Source organism: Phragmites australis, chromosome 8 (genome assembly GCF_958298935.1).
Source record: "Phragmites australis chromosome 8, lpPhrAust1.1, whole genome shotgun sequence".
Lineage (NCBI taxonomy): Eukaryota > Viridiplantae > Streptophyta > Magnoliopsida > Poales > Poaceae > Phragmites > Phragmites australis.
In genome coordinates, this window is record NC_084928.1 from 12,302,939 (window position 1) to 12,320,592 (window position 17,654).

Consider the following 17,654-nt stretch of genomic DNA (forward strand, 5'->3'; position numbering starts at 1 on the left):
ATCCGGTGTTCAGAAGTGGTTTTGAGTGGGTTCTAACGGCTAGTTTCTAAGGTTGTACACACTGGATGGTCCGGTGCATGTACCACTGTCTACACTAGATTATTCGGTGTTCACAGTAAAATTGAGTTGTTAGAGCAATGGCTAGTTGAAGGTACTAGAGTCCAGAGAAATCCATATACACTTGAGAAGACATCCAAGCCATCAAAGTGCTTAAAGTATTCATCCAAGGTGATTAAGCACACTATTAGAGAGTGATTAATGCTTATAGGCCTAGAGAGAAGTGTTGCTAGGAGCCACAACCTAGAGAGTGGATCAAGGAGAGATCCTACCATGTACCGAGAGGTACGTCAGCGCCTTGGAGTCTTTGTGACTCATCGATAACTTGTTGATCCTCCGACTTCGTGTGGAGTGGCGGCAAGAAGATTGTGCAGGGATGCAAAGGCCCTTATCTTTGTGACTAAAGCTTCAAAGTGAAGACGGGGCACAAGTGACCGGAAAAGAGGTTAGAAGTGAAACCTCTCCTTGGTTGCTTGGTGGCTCATCGTGCTTGAGGCCTATCTTGGTGACTTGGTAGCTCAAGAGCCATGACCGTAAGGGACTTTGCGACTAGGAGCATATCCTTTGTGGAGCTCCAACGTGGACTAGAGGTGGCTTGTGTACCACCAATACAACGGGATAAAAATCCCTTTTGCCGAGTTTGTCTCTCTACCTTATATACATTTTTGCATTTACATACTTACAATTTACCTTGCTAGAGTAGGTTGCAATTCTCTTGAGCAGTAGAGTAGAAATACTAGATAAACCTATAGCACTTTTAGATACAAATTGTGATAGATTTATCTTGTGAAGTTTTTGGAGTCATTAGTTTCTAAGTGTCCTAATTCACCTCCCTCTTAGGACGTCATCGTTCCTCACAATTGGTATTAGAGGCTCAGGCTCTTGATAGATTTAACCATCTAGAGTTGTGGCGTCTTGGGTTGGGATGGATACCCATAGCGTTCCACATTTTGATAGCACTAATTTTCCCCAATGAAAAATTTTAATGACTTGTTATTTGCAAGCTAAAGGTTTAGATATTTGGAGAGTCACGAAGGAAGGGATGAGGCAATGCCTAAAAACAAAGAAAGACAATTAGATGCATTGGCAAAGAGTATCCTCTTATCATCTTTATGCATTGATGCATTTAATCGTGTTTTTTCTCTCACCAATGCATATGATATTTTTACTAGTCTCGTTGAAATACATGAAGGCACAAAGGATATGCGCAATGAAAAATATCATGTGCTAGTCACTAAGCTCAATGGCATCAAACAATTTTCCTATGAAAATGCTAATGACATGTACTCACGTTTGAATATTCTTGTCAATGAGATCAATGGGTTAGGTTTGACGTAAATTGAAGACGCTCAAGTGGTGAGAAGAATACTTCAAGCTCTTCTTTTGAAGTACTACCTAATTGTCTCCATCATCTACGACAACAATGACATGAGCAACATGACTCCAAGTCAAGTTCTCGGCAAGATCACCGCCAATGAGATGACCATGAATATGGGAGTTGAAGCTTCTACCTCATCCGATGCCAAGAACCTTGCCCTCACAAGCAAGCAAGCTCAATGTCAACACATGAAGGTAAGGATGAGGAGGCAAGAGCAAGAGTCAAGCTAAAGCAAATATGATGGTGATCAAGATGAAGAAGGCGATAAAGAGGATGATCAAAGCACATCAAGTGATGAAGAGATTGATCCCAAGATGGCCAAGCTCACATCACAAGTGGAAAAGAACATCAATAGGGTTAATGCCATTATTGATCATCCAATCTCCTTAAAAGACTTTGTCAAAAAAATTAAGCATATCAAGAAAGAGAAGAAAACCAAGAACAAGGAGACAAGAGGAAGAACCAAAGCATTTGTAAGCATAGGAAGATGGTTGAGTGAAGATGAAGATTCAAGGGAAAGTGATGAGAGCCTCACCATCCACTCCTCCAAGAGAAGCTCTTGCTTAAGATTATCATCACGCAAGTTGTCATCGCGCAAGTCATCACACAAATGCCTTATAGCCAAAGTTATGGAAAGCAATGTAAGTGATGATGAATCCAGTGAGAATTCACCCTCTCAAGAAGAACTTCTTGATTTGATCAATAAGCAACAAAAGGCCTTAAAGAAACAATCAAAAGAGCTTAAAAAATTCAATACACTTAATGACATTCATGTTACCTTTGTTTCTAATTATGAACAATTATTGAGCAAATTCAATTTGCTAAACAAGGAGCACGAAGAGCTTAAGGCTAAATTTAAGTTCATTGAATCTCAAACTAAGGTCCCTTTGAAAAAATCTACCCCACTCTTTAATTTCAAGCCTAAGGTAGATGCTTCCACTTCTTGTGAGGATTTAATTGATGTATCTAGCTCACCCCTTTGCAATGAGGCATGTATTGAGAATGTTTTTGTAGAATCATCTAATGAGCTCATTGCATAAGAGAATGGTGAGCTCAAGCAAGAAGCTAGTGAAGAAGCTCAAGGAACACTTGGCAAGATTAAAGAGCAAAGGACATGTCCAACCTTCTCAAGATAATCATGATAGCATGGTGAATAAGCTTATGAAGGGGTCCACCCTGACATGTTTCAAGTGCTATCAAGAAGGTCACAAGTCCTTCCAATGCTAGCAAGTCAACAAGGAGATCAAGGAGAAGAAGAAGATCATGAACCTCTTCAACAAGACCTCCAACATCTACATCAAGCCCACAAGACCAAAAGTAACCACTACAAGCTCAAGAAGAAGAGCAATGGCAAAGTGGTTGCACATATGGTTGGACGAAAGGACGGAGTTAGAACCAACCCATTTGGATACCTAAGGATATCATCACCAACATGAAGGGCCCCAATTGGTTTGGGTTCCAAAGAAGACTTGAAGTCCACAAGGTGACTCGGGAATTCAGAGACTAGGCTTACAAGATGAAGTAAAGATTCTAGCAAAGAAGTCAAGTGTACAAGATTTGGCGCATTGATGAAGATCATGATCATCATTTTCCCAAATTCCCATCCAAAGGTAAACAAGGCAAAGGTACTAAATTCTAAATACTCTAAATTGATGAATTCACTTGCCTTTTCTAGGATTGCATACTCTCAATCCAATTTATTGCAATGCCCAGTGTAAATCTTTCATATGGTAGGTTGCTTGTGTTTCTCACTTTCTTATAAGCAACCTACATGGTTTATTAGTTGTAGGTTACTTACATGGAACTAGTTCTATAATTAGTATGATTTATATGCCATGAACTAATCTATAGGGTACCCTCCTCACTATTATCAATAACAAGTGTATATCTCTCATAAGTATTCAACACTTGTATGCATACATTTAGGGGGAATATATACTATGGGTTGTGATTTTTAGACTAACAAGTGTTTCAAGTAATATCTTTTGTAGTCTCTTAGAGTGATCAACAAGTTCCCGAAGGTATGCAATGCTTAAAGGCTTCAATTGGTACCATTATCAATTCATTTGTTCATTTAAGCTACCTCCATGCATAATATGGCTTGAACTTCCATCTTGATATATTATCTAGTTGTGCATATGTCTCTCTCTTATCATACTATGCACACATATATGAGGAGTTTAAATCATACTATGTGAGTTTCATGAATTGTGATCCGTGTGCTTTCATTTCAATTGGTCCCATATTCTTGAAATATTATCCCTACAAGTGGTATCCCTAGTAATGAACACATATTACAAGTCAGGCATCGACAAACACACAAATATTACAAGTTACCACCTAAAAAGTCGATTGAGTTGATCCAGTCCATTATCCCTCTACCTCTCCTGCAATGAGGACCGCGTCCCCGCACTGATGATTAATGGCGTGAGTATGTCCGGGGACGTCGTGGGGCCGATGGTGGTGGAACGGAGGACCCGGTAATGCCTAATCGACCGCAGCGTCGCCTATGCTCAAGGCTCGCTGGCATGTCAAAGACATCAAAGTCTGATGCCTAAACACCTCTAGGTTTTGAGCCTTCGGCCTACTCCGCAGCACACTAACGGGTCACCCTCTCATCCTCCTCCTCCTTGCCGTGTTTACGGGATACTGCTTCTTGCTCCTCTTTTTCCTGAGGCTCTCAATCAGCTTATGCACTGCCCTTTCTTTTTCCTGAAACACCAAAAAAACACACACAAATACATAGTCAAAAAGATTCAACAAAAAAATTCGCAAATTAGCAATCGAAGTCTACTAATCAAATTGACATGATTTTACCCATGGATGTTGAGGGAGATCCTGACGAGCACAAGGGGTCACCGATGAGTGTGAGCACGATTTCCATCCTCTACCCAGTGTGGCAGACAACGAGAATCTTCTGCATGAGGTAGAGAAGCTGAGGCTGTCAGTGATGACCGGCTCTGATGGTTCGTTGTCCATGACACCCATCACAACGAGTTCTTGGATGAGGTATGAGAGGTCCTCTGCTTCGTTATCCGCCTCACAGCCGTCGAGGTGGCCACCGTGGTGGAGGAGAGGGATCTCATTGAGCAGCATCTCCATTTCCTGTTGAGCTTCATCTCCCTCGTGGAAGTGCATGGATCTCATGGATCCACACACGTGCCTCCTCCATGAGCTGGCATCACGCTGCTTCCCGTCCCCAATGCTATCAGTTGCTTCACCGCCATGCCATTCCCACTCCTCTGCAAGTTGGCTCATAGCTGCGTCGATATACCCGAGGCCTCGATCCCTAATCGCCCCGCCGCCCATGTTGCTCCAACCACCACCCACACCCCTCTGGCAACATGTGCTTCATGTGCAAGAGGAAAGGAGGCCATGAGCCACGGCTGATGGCACCGTGGCTCCCGACAATGACACATAGGGGTGGCTTGCATAGGGGCTTCGGTGACCTCCTTTGGTGGTGGCTGCCATGGGAGGCATTGGGCGGGGGCGAAAACCCTAACTGCCTCTTCCTGGCCTTATAAATAGTCGCTAGCCCATCTGGGCCAAGCAGGCTGGAAGGTCATCTGCGCAACAGCCCAAGTTGCCTTGGTCCTCCCCGTTATATTCACATTAGTGACAGTTGTATTTAACACCCAACACTAATGAATTTAACATTAGTGATGGGTGTTGTTATTACCCATTACTAATAACTGTGTTATTAGTGATGGGCTGTGATGTGATCCGTCACAACTATCATTAGTGTTTGGTTATTTCCACACCCATCACTAATGAGCTGCCATTAGTAATGGGTCCGACATGGGTTCCAACCTGGGGTCATATTAGTGATGCATCCTCATTGGACCCGTCTAAGATATTAGTGACGTATGGTGACCAGCCATCACTAATGTGGTGTCTCCTTTGTTTATTTCTTACAAACTGGTGGGAAGGGACCGCATGCTTGTGCGTGTTGTCGTGTTCTGGTGCACGGTGACATCCTCCTTGGCCCAGAGCTTGGTTCTCTCTGTTGCAGTGTCCGCCTGCTCCTCTGGTGCTGACTGTAGTATGTCCTACAGTTGGCATAGTGGCATTATATCTCCAAGAACAAACACCCTTATGACCTTGACATAGTGTGAGTGTGTCTATTTTCTGGGACAACACTTTGGTGTGCCTTGCTGTTGTTGTCTACTTCGACTACATCGGAAAGTAAGACCGTTCTCTTTGCCGTTTACATATAAGTGTGTGATTTTGCTATATCGTGTGTATGTTTATCTGTGTTCTAATATTGGGAGGAATTGCACGCTATACTTGGTGGGTTTAATACTCAATGATGATAGCTAGCATAGTGAGATCGGGGTGACAAAACAGAGGTGTTCTAGGGTATAGTTGTGCTAAATTCATGTGCTTAGCATATAGTCTTGTTTATTAGAGTGCAATTAATCTTGATATATTTGTTTTAACGATTTGAATTGGAAAACATATATGTTGTTAGTTTAATTTCTAAATGTTAGGATATGTGTCAAATATGTGTACAAGAGTCGGTTACAAATACACTTGAGTTCGAATTGGATGGATAGGAATAAAGTTGTAGTCGGACTCTTATTTCTGAGTCTATAAATATTAGGCACCACCTGTGTAACCGTGGAATGAGAACAAATAAATATGAAGAGGAGTGTCCGTAGTCATGCCCCAATAATGTAGGCAAACATCATATCTTGGTGTGTTAATCTTGTTGTTGATTATCATGTGTGATATCTTATTGAATATGAGTAGCACCTTTCATGCTTTACTTTATGTTATATCATGGCGGTCAAATTATATTTATCTTTTAAATTCGTAATTAATTTAATCAGAATGTTGCTAAAATGTAATTTAAACAACATTTCTTACATTAAGCAAAGGGAGGAAAAGAAACTTAATAAGAAACTAATCTCTAACATAAAAGGGAATGCTCCGTTGTTTGTCAGCGCTTTTAAGATCATTCAGCAAACCCGAGGTCGAGTGCCTAGGTGAGAGGTTCAGCCTTGAAACTTGACTTGATCAAAGCTCGAGAGCTAACAAAATTACCTTGGTTTTACACAGTTAAATATCACTTGTGATAACATAAGTTTAAGCATGATTAACTCGAGTAAGCTCATTTACGTAAGCTAGGGTCGAGAAACCTTCAGCCTAACGAAACTGCTCGAGCTCAGCTCCATGAGCTTTTTGTGTATGCTCAAGCTCGGCTCGTTTACTGTTCAAAGTATGCTCTAATGAAGTCTGGGTCAAGCCAGGATCGAGTATCTTGCCAAGCTCAAGCCTTTTTTGAGCTCCCCAACCCTTGAAGGAGCAGCACATATGACTGGGAAAGGCCCTCAGGATGCAATTCATGGGTGATTGATTGCTTAGATCTCCTGCGAATTATACGTATCATCCGAATGTTATGATAAGATATGAATATAGTTTACTCCGTCCATACAAAAGTATAAGTCGTACTTTTTAGAGGTATTGTTCATAAACATGACATTAGTACATGGCATGCATTTCATATCTTTTAAATATGTTTAATGTAGCCAGGCATGCTTTTTAATTGCTACAAATGTTCCCCATGATGTTTTAATGGCAGCTGTGAACAGATTCAATGAAAGTACACAGCACACTAAATAAACCGCCCCTTTAAAATCTTGCATATACCCTCCACTTATGTTCCACGCATGAACCGAAACAAAAAAGACATTTCATTACGAGCTTTAGCAACATGAACTCAGAACTCAGTCTCAAGCGCCTGAAATTCCTATCGCACTTTCTGTGAACAACTTTCAGGTTTTTGTAGCGGTGCCACTTGCATCCATCCTCCTCCTCGAAGCCGCACAACATGGCCCCATCAAGCTTCTGACATGGTTCCATGGGTTGCTCATTCCAGCGATCTTCCTTCTAATTGTCCTAGGAACCTTTCGCATCATGCACCGCGCCCTCGCAGTGTATACCTCGTGGACTATGTCATACATCGAATTGCCGTATCCCCAAGGCAAGCTTTATCGAACACACTGAGCACATGCCATCCATCGACGGTTAAAGCGTTCAGTTCATGACGCACATCCTCGAACACTCAGGTCTTGGTGATCACACCTTCCCCCTGGTTCCAACTACATTCCACCACATCACAGTTTCAGTGAAGCCCGTAATGAAGCCGAGCAGGTTATCTTCTGATCCACTGATGACTTGTTTGCCAAGACATGCACCAGCCCTAGGGCAATCGACATTCTCATCACAAACTGCATTGCCTTCAACCCGACACCATCCTTGGTGAAATGATGGTAAACAAGTACAAGCTACGAGGTGACATCCATAGCATCCACATATCCGGGATGGGGTGCAGTGGAGGGTTGATCTCAGTGGAAATCGCAAAGAACATCTTGCAGGTTGCCCCGCAGGGTGCACATGCGCTAGTGGTGTCTACTGAGATCATGTCACTTCACTTCTACACAGGGAGGAATCGTCACTTCTACACAGGGAGGAATCGTGCGGTGCTGCTACCTAATCTCCTATTGCGCATGGGTGGGGCTGCGATGCTAATGTCAGCATCTAGGTCCAAATTCCGGTTCAAGCTTATGCACATTGTACGCACACTCACTGCTGCCTAAGATAAGTTTTATCGGTATATATTCCAAGAGGAGGACACTACAATGGAACACGTTATCAGGGACGGTTCAAAATCGTTATCAGTGGCAGGATTTAAACCGTCACTGATTACTCAGCACTGATAGTCTCAGTCACAGACTACCAGTGTCAGGTATAGAACTGGAACTGAAAATTAGCATTAGTGTCGGTTCATGGATAAAACCGGCAGTGATAGTCCACCTATCACTCCTGGTTGGTTTGAACTAACCAGCAGTTATAGTGTTTCCAGCTCTTTTCAAATTTTGGTCATTGCCATCAATAGTATACGGTATATTTATAGACACGCATATATAAATTTAATTCACAAGACGTCAAGTTTCATTGCAACATATTATACACAAGCACATATAAACTTAAGTTATAAAATATCAAGTCTCATCACAGTATATATACACCGCATCCATACATATCATGTTTCGTTACAATAAGCATAAGAAGTTTATGGTTTCTTGCTAATCGAAGGGTCTAAACTCTACCCTTGTTTGTTAGATGAAGGTAACGAGACATGACTAGCCAAGTTCATGGTACTCGCCGGTTGGTTTGATGTCTTCATCATTGATGAACCCGACAAGTTATTCTTGAAGTACTTTGATTTCAATAGGCAAAAGTCGATCTATGGTCAACTTGAGGAGCTGCAATTTCAAGAACTGAAGAAATCTATCCTTATGAACACGTATCGGATCTAAAAATTTGTCATCAATATGTATGCCACCTACCTCAACATCGTTCACCTAGAGCAACGAGTCTCCTCCGGTGAATCCGTGTATGAATTCCATTACATAAAAAGCACATAAATTATTGCCCGGGTCCTACTTCCTACAAAAAAAGTTGTATTAGACTATCCATTCTTTCGTGTATGGCCGGGGTCTACACTCTTCTTGATGTATGGTGTGTACACTCTATATGTGTGTGATTATTACCGTAAGTACACTTAGATTCAATCAAATCAAATATTACAATAGTAATAACGAAATGATCAAGTTTACCTTTATAGCAAGTCAATGATAGGTTGGTAGGTTTCTTTGGTATTATTTTTTGAGTCAAAGACAACGATCTTGCTAATATCTGCTTGGATGATCTGGACAATCTAGTAAAAACTGCACATAGGTCACCGGTTAGCTGGTCCTAATTTCTAGCGTTGTATTGCTCAAAAAGAGTAGAACATTTACCCAAAGTGGCAGTTCTAAAAAAGAGTAGAACACAGCAAGTTCTCAGCTAGTAATTAGATCCTGGGCAAAATTCTTGAGTTTTAAAGCATCATCATAGACAGTGCTACTTTGCCGATTGAGAGAGAGCACAAAATCTAAACAAAAGAATGCAAAACAAGTATTGACAGTAGCTAAAGGCTAAATCAGCTGCAATATTCCGAATCAAAAATGGCAAGTACTCTCTCAACCACAGCACCACTTATACCATGGATCGAACTAACAAGTAGTTCACTAGAGTGCGAACAACAGATGTTCCTCGGTATACAAGAACAAATCAGGGAGTACCATCGACACAACCTCCAGGGGCTACTAGATTTAACAAACAACCAGAAATACTTAGACAATATGCCCAATCTCATAAATTATATTCATCATCGAGCATCACCGCACATGTAACCTTACTACTTAGAACAGAGAAAGGGAAAGAGGAGTGAAACCAAAATACTCACAGTGCTATGCACTCAAATGAGTCAATAATCGAGGCTGGGCACGGCAAGGGACTAATGTAAGTAAAATTTTGGCCCTAGGGCTGTCAAAGTCCTGCTCCCTAATTGTCCTATCATATACATCATCAATTGGGAAAATTTTCTAAGTTCTCACCTAGTAATTAGAATCTAGGTAGAATTCTCAAGTTTTAAAGCATCATCATGGACAATGCTATTATGCTGAGTGAGAGAGAGCACATAATCTAAACAAAAAGATGCAAAACAAATATTGACATTAGATAAAGGCTAAATCAGCTTCAATATCGTGAATAAAAAATGGCAAGCACTCTCTCAACCATAGAAGCATTTATACCATGGATCAAATTAACAAGTAGCCCACCGGAGTTCCAACAATAGATGTTCGTCAGTGTACAAGAACAAATCAGGGAGTACCATCAACACAACCTCCAGGGGCTACCAGATTTACCAAGCAACTAGAAATATGACAGGTCCAAAAATGCCTGATCTCAGCAACACTTGTCTTGCATAAAAATGCCCAATCTCAGAAATTCTATTCATCATCGAGCTGCAATATCCCAAATAAAAAATGCCTAATCTCAGAAATTCTATTCATCATCGAGCATCACCGCACATCACTACAATCATCTAGCAACCAGAGGGGGAGGAGATGGATGGGGAGGAGCGGGTGGCGAACCTCGATGGATGTGGGGGCGGGCCGGGATCAACGAAGGTGACGAGGGTGGGGCGATGGCCTCAGGGACGACGGCAACGGGGAAAGGGCGGTGGCCTCTGGGATGAAGGTGACGAGGAAGGGGCAGCAACCTCTGGGACAGCAACGTGGTGGCAAGAGGTGACAGGGACGGCGACGTCAGGGAGTGGGACAGGGATGATAGGGAGATGGGGGTGGGTTTGGTGGCCTCGAGGACGGTAGGGAGAAGGCAGCGGTGGCATCGGGAGAAGAGCACAAAGGAGGCGGCTGAATGGAGTGATCGAGGATGCGGCTAAGTGTTGGCTATATATAGATAAGGCATCGGTGCCGGTTCTGAGTAGTAACCGACACTGATACGGTTCTAGATTCAAACCGGCACTGATGCATGTATCACTACCAATTACTACTTAAAATCGGCACTGTGAGTATTTTGGTTTCAGAAAACAATAATTGGTCTATTGTTAAATTCGGCTGAAAACTTGAAAAATCATTGAAAAATGATTAGAGTTCAGAAAAATATGAAACAAAATTTTTTGAGTTTGTATTAATGTTGCCTACATGATACAAATACTTGCTTTCATGAAATATGCACTAAATTATCTTTATTTCATTAATAAATCTGTAATATCTTGTGTATTACATATTTTTGTTACATAAGGCAATGCATATAGTTAATAAAATACTAAGCTTCTTAGTTAATACATACCCCAAATATAAATTAAAGCATATTATTACTCCATACATGCCCATATAAATTAAAGCATATTCTTACATCATCCATACGTGTCCTAGATACAAATTAAAGTTTATCCTAAATTTATACAAATTTCAAAAAATACATGAGCTATTTTCATTAAATGATTAATGCTTCGTTATGGTCGTGACGTATGTAGGTTTCTTCCTCAGTGTCATCAATGAGAGACAGTTCAACCTTCTCTCCAAAAGGAGGCATGTCATCGAATTTGTCATAGTCTTCTTCATCGACAACCTTCTCAACACCGACAATCTTTCTTCTTGCTTGAAGAATCACGTGACGCTCCTCCTTGTTAGCTGGGTTCAAATCCTTTACATAAAAGAATTGTGCAACATCCTTGGCAAGCATGAATGGTTCTTCTCTATATCCAACGAGTTTGAGGTCCATGGTAGTCATACTGTACTTGTCGACTTTAACTCTCCCTGGGTGTCTAACCCATTGGCATTGAAACAGAGGGACCATCAACTTGCCATATTCAAGCTCCCAAATCTCCTCTATGAATTCATAGTAGGTCTCCCTATTACCAGCGTGGTCATAGGCATCAATACGAATACTGCTATTTTGGTTAGTGCTCTTGTTGTGTTGTGCTCTCATATAAAATGTATAGTCATTAATCTCGTATGCTTGGAATGTGTGAATCATAGTTGATGGGCCATTAGCCAACAATTCCAACAGTGCATTGTCGGTATCCTTACCCATCATGTGTTTACGTAACCAATTACTGAAATTATCTCTGTGCTCTTTTGCGATCCAATCCTCTAACTTCGTTGGATTTATGGAGCGTAACATGCTCAAGTGCATATTGACATATGGGCCCACTACAAGTTATTATTGCAGAACTGTGAAATGTGCTTGAGTGAATGAAATATGATCTTTGGTATGGATTGAAGTATAACCTATCGTCCCTTCCCCCTTTAGCCTCCCCTCATAGCGAGATATAGGCATATCAATCGCGTTCAGTTTCATGTAGTCAATGCAAAACTCAATGGCCTCCTCCGTACTCCACACTTGGGCAATGCAATCTTCCGGGCAAGCTTGGTTATGAACATATTTCTTCAGAACCCCCATCAACCTTTCAAAAGGAAACATCTGATGTAGGAATATAGGGCCAAGGATCTTTATCTCACCCACAATATGAACAATTAGACGGGGCATTATATCAAAAAATATTGGAGGAAAATAGTCTCAAAGTGACATATAGTATGGACCACGTCTTCCTACAGTTTTGTCAGTTTGTTCATATCAATGACCTTTTGTGAAATTGCGTTAAAGAACGAAAACAACTTCATCCGGCCCACTAATGAACAAAGGCATCACAAGGTACTTCTGCTTCATACACATCCAAGGTGGATGGTTGTAGATACATAGTCACAGGCCAAGTACTATGAGTACTTCTCATGTTGCTGAAAGGATTCATACATCCGTAATCAATCTAAACCTTATATTCCTCACTTCATCTTTGAATTCCTTGTATTTTGTATCAAATCTCCTCCATTGCATGCCATCAGCAAGGTGTCTAAGGATTCCATCTTTCTTGTGTCGTTTGGCATGCCAACGCATCAACTAGGCATTCGTTTTGTTAGCAAACAATTACTTCAAATAGGGATTATAGGGAAATACCGAACCACCTTAACGGGGGGCCTTTTTTCTATCTCTTCACCCCCACACCATCGCTCTCGATATAATCAATGTCGCGCTTGTACCGTGGTGCATTGCAAATGCGACACGCTTCCAAGTATGCATCCTTGATGTGAAACAACATGCAGTTATTTCCACATGCACGTATTTTCTCTACTTCCAATCCCAAAGGGCAAACAACCTACTTGGCATAGTACGCGTTTTCGGGCAATACATTCCCCTTTGGAAGTAATTCCCTCAAGAATTCTAACAACTCATTGAAGCCCTTATTGGCCCAACCATTGCTAGTCTTCATTTGCATCAGTGTCGGCGCCAACATGCAACTTGTTGTGCTCATATTTATAGTTCAGGTAAACTAGTGTTTTAAAGTCATTTACCATGCGCTGGAACTTTTGATGTTGTCTTTCATTGGTGAAGTCTCCCTCCCCATCGCGCAACATTTGTTCTATATCCTCTTCATTGTTGCTAACGAAAGTATCACCTCCATCGTTCTTGACAAAAGTATCTTTGAATACCGACATATCGAAGTCTTCATTAGCCGTCATATCGTTGCCTTTGTCTTCCTCGACTATTGCTTGCCCTTCATGCACATCATCTCCAAGTTCACCGTGCTCAGTCTAATGGGTATAGCTAGCATTGAGTTTTTCTAGCGGACCAGTCGCGCACGAATCTGCTCTATGTTTGAAAACTGTTTCTCGTTCTTGCAATTGACACACGGACAACATATATAGTGATTGACATGTTTCCTTTTTGGCTTCTTGTACGGCGCGGCAATCCTCAAAAAAGCCTCAACACCATTAAAGAACTCTAGCCTCGATCCTTGTACATCCATGACTAGTCCATCTGTAAATCATTATAATTAAACCCAAACAACTTATAATCATTAAACATTTCAAAATCTAAAATAGATTCATTAAATTACCTCGCATCATGATTGGTCCCTATTTATGGCCCATCTCCTTCCAGTACTTGGGCCGGGTCGAGGGATCCACCTTCCAAAGGATGTCGTGTCCGATTGCGACCAGTGGGTGGACATGCCATCCCTACAACATAATATTCTATCAATTGTGTTAAATTCACTAGGTTAATTAATGAATAGTGGAAATCCATTGGATTAGTACTTAAATTCAAGACTTTAAAAATATACACAATCCACATATTAGAAAATTTGAGCTAGATTTTAGGGACATTTGCAAATACCTTCCTAGTTTGTTATTTTATGCAAGGATGCCACTCGAATGACAGTTCTAGTGGTATTTTTTCAACTTTTAATGGCAAAAATGCAATAACGGTTCAAGTAGTGGCAAATTTACAATTGTCCCTAGATTTTAATGTACACACCCACATGTATTTACATGTGACTTTAATCTACTCCTTAAGTCATCTACAATGATAAAATTGCAATCTTTCTCTAAATTATAGCTCAATTGGAGCTCTGCTCTTTCCAAAACAACACCAAGGATCAACCACATAAATTAAAACCTAGAGAAATGTAGTAATTAAATCCAATTAAGAATGAAATGTAGATCATCTGTATACATCTAACAATGACAAAGTTGTAAACTTTTCCTAACTTAGATCTGAATTGGATCTCAAAATTTATCACCATGGAACAAGCACTAACCATCAAACCTAGAGCAATCTACAAAGTAAATCTATCTAAAAATGAAATATAGATAATCTTACTAACCTTAGAGCACCTTGACTCCTCCAAATTTTGAATGCTCCAACCGCAACGACAGCAAAAATGGTAGCCGGCAAAAATTGATGTATCAGTGCCTGCTCCAGCCATGAACCAGCACTGATAGTCTGTTTCAGTACCGGTTCTTAGCAACTTAACCATTTTTAATCATGCTTACTATTCAACTGGCACAGATGAGGCAGCACTTTTGACTAGTTTTGTATTAGTGGGATGAAAATGGTGAAATAGGAGTGAACCTGTCCAAAGACCTAGTGGCCATTGCAAGTGACACGCTCAAGGCCAACATCACTACAATAGGGTCGACTGTCCTCCCAACTTCGGAAAAAAATTGCTATTTGGGCTCTCAATAGTTGCATAGAAGTTGTTGAATAGAAAGATAGAGCCCCATGTCCTTGATTTCCATGTGGCTTTTGAGCACTTTTGCATCCATGCTGGTGGGAGAGCCGTGATTGATGCCATCCAATGTAGCCTTTGTTTATCAGCTAAGGATGTTGAGCTATCACGGATGATGCTACACTAATTCGGGAACACATCGAGCAGCTCGATGTGGTACGAACTTGGATACATCGATGCTAAGAGCCGGATGCAAAAGGGTGATCGAGTATGGATGATTGGATTTGGATCAGGGTTCAAGTGTAATAGTGTCGTGTGGGAGTGCGTCTAGTCTGCTAGCAACATAAATGGGCCATGGTCTGATTGCATCCATCCGTACCTCGTGGCCATAACCAAATTAAGTGGCCTAGTGAATGTTTTGGCTAATGGTTTAAGGCACTCATGCGCATGCTCCAGGGTCTTATGTTGCATGTTGAGTATATGTAAATTGTGGAAGTCTACTTGCCAATAACACATATACTATGTGGTTAATTATTGAAAAAAGCCGGCAGCAGAGCTGCCTTGTTATATTAATAAGTTATGCCCGAGGGCAAAAGACATACAAAAGAAAAAACGACCTAACAATATTTTAGGAAGATCAAAAGCCTACTCTCCCCAGTCTATGTGGTTAATTATGATCTAAGTATTTCCCAAAACTGCTATGTGAAGCATGGAACAATTGAAATTTCATTCATAATTTGTCTTACACATTCTTCAGCAATTCCTTGGGTCTTGATTCTATCCAATACTACCAGAAAGTTTAAAAATATATATCTTTTCTATTACAATTATTTTTGGAACTTATGAATTTTGTATATGAATTCCTAGAAGCACCACACGAGAAAGTTGAATTCTTGCATGAATACAATAATTTTCATAAGAGGTAGTAGCTCCTCATTAGAACTAATAGCAAGATTTTGGTTGAGATGCGGAACGCGGCACACACACACACTATATAAAGCTGGAATTGGTCGTGCGTCATCCCCCCCTCCCACCTCCAGTTCCCCACCTATCTAATAAAAAACTATAAAAAAACCTGACAAAAAATCAACCAAAAATCGAGAAAACCGGCTCAATCACCGCTCCTTATCCTCCCCAACCACCCGGCCCCGCCGCCCCCATCCTCCTCCACAGATCATCACACAGCCTCGCCCGCCCCCCAACCCTCCCACTCTTCGGCTTCTTCAAACCCCCACTTCGTTGCATCGTGTCCTCGATCAACATGGATCAGGCTCTATGCACCTTGCTACCACCTCTGCTACTGATTGGTGAAGCCTGTGGCCCTCCTCAAGCACTATATATCGGGCTCTGCGCACCTCGCTGCCACTACCACCTTTGCTCTATGTGCTTCACCGCCACTGCCCTGCGCATCTGGACACCACCGCTCTAGCCTCCAGGTTCTTCGTCTCCTCCTCTCCCTTCTTTTTTACCATACCATCTGCATCATCCCCAGTGCAACTCCCTCCATCCAGATTTCTCGTCCATCCTCCTTGAGCACAATGGATCGGCCTCTGCACACCTCATCGCTACCGCCAATCTTTATTAGGACATCATCATAATCTTCCTTACAAGACCTCTGATTGGATTAGTGATTACCACCACATGCAAGAGTTTAACAAGAAAAAGGGGGAAATGGCAATTGGATAGGGTGAGGCGAAGAATGGCTCTCTTGCCATGAGCTTGAGCTTTTCAAAATGCAAGAGCAACACAAGAATCCTACGGAGGAAGAGGGTTCCCATCTCGCCAACTCCGAGCTCCAAAAGGCCGCATTCACCAGTGCGCACTCTGTGTAAGCAGTGCAGTACCCGGCTCCTCATGGACAACACATTAGTCTTCTCGAGTCACTGCCTCAAGACGTCTTGGTAATTATTACTCATTGATTATTCCTTACTAGAGTTAAATTGATAAGTCAAAATTCCCAAATTGTAATGCAGCCTGATGGAGGATCAACATGCAGCAGTCAAGTGCAACAAGCAGAGCCTAGATATGGCCTAACACGTCGGTTGGGCAGCAACTACCACAAGAGGCGCAAAGTCTATGTGCCAGGAGCACCATGCCACCCTCGTCAACCTCGCTAATGCCTCCAAATCCAACGATGCCGCCAAAGGTGAGAACAACGATGGTGCTCAGAATGGGAAGGTAGGTGATAGAGTCAAGGCAGTGCCCCTCGACTAGTCTGAACCAGCCAAGACAGTCAAGATAGGGATCAACCATGATCCCAAATAAGAACTGGAGCTCATCACTTTCCTCTAGGCAAACCAGGATGTGTTTGCGTGGCAACCGTCCGACATGCCCGGGGTCCCTAGGGAATTAAACGAGCATCAACTAGCTGTGAAACCCAATGCCAAACATGTGGTGCAGAAGCAGTGAAGATTTGTGGAGGACACAAAACAAGCCATCCAGAAGGAGATTGGCAAACTCCTAAAAGCAGGCTTCATCCGAGAAGTTCATCATCCTACATAGCTTGCTAATCCCATCCTTGTGAAGAAAGCCAATGGCAAATGGAGAATGTGTGTTGATTTCACTGACCTAAACAAAGCTTATCCCAAAGATCCTTTTCCTCTCCCTCATATAGATCAAATTGTCAACTCTACTATGGGTTGTGAAGTGCTATATTTTCTAGTTTCCTACTCGGGGTATCACCAAATTAGCATGGGAGTCGAGGATGACAAAAAAAACCGCTTATGTTACCCCCTTTGGTGTATTTTGTTATGTAAAAATGCCTTTTGGTTTAAAGAAAGCTGGTGCTAG

General features: G+C 41.7%; 1 pseudogene; it reads left to right on the forward strand.

Moving 5' to 3' along the window:
- The first annotated feature begins 7,034 nt into the window (after positions 1-7,034).
- On the forward strand, positions 7,035-15,195 carry LOC133927600 (3-ketoacyl-CoA synthase 6-like; annotated as a pseudogene).
- The last annotated feature ends 2,459 nt before the right edge of the window (positions 15,196-17,654 follow it).